The sequence below is a fragment of the Trachypithecus francoisi genome, unplaced genomic scaffold, assembly GCF_009764315.1.
Source record: "Trachypithecus francoisi isolate TF-2019V2 unplaced genomic scaffold, Tfra_2.0 Lachesis_group4, whole genome shotgun sequence".
Taxonomy (NCBI): domain Eukaryota; kingdom Metazoa; phylum Chordata; class Mammalia; order Primates; family Cercopithecidae; genus Trachypithecus; species Trachypithecus francoisi.
The window spans coordinates 93,132,145-93,133,486 of NW_022681469.1; the positions used below are offsets into that span (position 1 = coordinate 93,132,145).

The 1,342-nt window shown below is 31.7% G+C and overlaps 1 pseudogene; it reads left to right on the forward strand.

Moving 5' to 3' along the window:
* Positions 1–371: 371 nt before the first annotated feature.
* LOC117073924 lies at positions 372–525 on the forward strand (annotated as a pseudogene).
* Positions 526–1,342: the final 817 nt, after the last annotated feature.

A 1,342-nucleotide genomic window follows, 5' to 3' on the forward strand; every position in this document is an offset into this window, starting at 1 on the left:
CTTTTCCTAAAAAAAATTTAAAAACTTTACATTAAAGGACATAAAATTCTTATAAATATTTTAACAAAGGCCCCAGTGTGAGAGTCTTAGGTTTTAGGCAAAAACATTACAAGTTTATTTAGTTCTCTTATTTAATTACTTTAAAAAAAAAGATTACATGCTAAAATATGTTAGTGAGAAATATAAATATAACAAATTGATTTATCTTTCCATAATCTTAAAACATAACTAGAGTAACAAAATCAAGAAGTGCAAAAAGAGAAGATTGAGAAATGTTTACATACTAAAACAACCACTTCAAGTGTTATAAAAGAGATATGTAGAGAATTATTGAGTGTAGAGGAGAGCATTTACTTCAAAAATGTTGGAGCATACTTGTCTAGCAGGGAAGATAACATGATCATGAAGGTGGCTTTCCCAGGGTGAGGTTTATTTATTGCCCTCTGGGTGTGCAGATCCCTGCAATTTCCCCAAAAGTGGGAAACTTGGCTACATAATTTGTGACTACATTGTATTTGTGTTTTTCCCTGGTTAAAAAGAAAAATAGTAGGCTAATAAGGGAAGGCTGTTCAGATGTTGTATTAGTTTTGAACTATATCTTGTAGAATGTGATCAACCAAGGCAAAGCTGGCTTGGGAGGAACATAGTACGCCTTGTCAGGAATACTATGTGCAAAACACAGCAATGAATACCAAGATAAATTTACATAAATGTAAAAAGTTATGTATGGTACTATTGAGGAAGTGACAGATAAGTGAGCCAAGATCAGATTATGAAGAAACTTACTTGTGATACTAAAGGTTTCCATTTTATCCTGAAAAAAGTAAGGATAACTTTTGGGCTAATACTTAAAATTTGTATTTTTTTAAAGGATTACCTTGGAATCATGGAATATAAATTAGAGAAGAACAGGAGAGCTTGACCAATATGGCATAAATGGCTGCAAAACAGGCAGGAAATTACACAATTCTGAAGAAAAGCAGTATTAGCAGAATTGAAATAAAAGGTAAGGTTCAATACATTTAGAAGATACAATTGAATAGGTTTGGTGGCTCATTGTGAGGCATGAAGTAAATGGAAGAATTTCTAATTATTCAAAATTATCTAAATAGTTGCCAAAAATAAATTGGGTTAGCATCTTTAGGACATATTGAGATATTGGACATATTGAGATTAATGGACATATCAATGTTCAAAAGGAGACATACGAAAAGATACATTGTCTGTCATCAAAGGCAGGATTGAGATGGATATTTGGGAATTGTGGCCCACGGGCAGAATTGAAAATTATGGATGAGATTTTCTCTAGAAGAGTGAGTTTTTATTTTTTATTTTTTTGTTA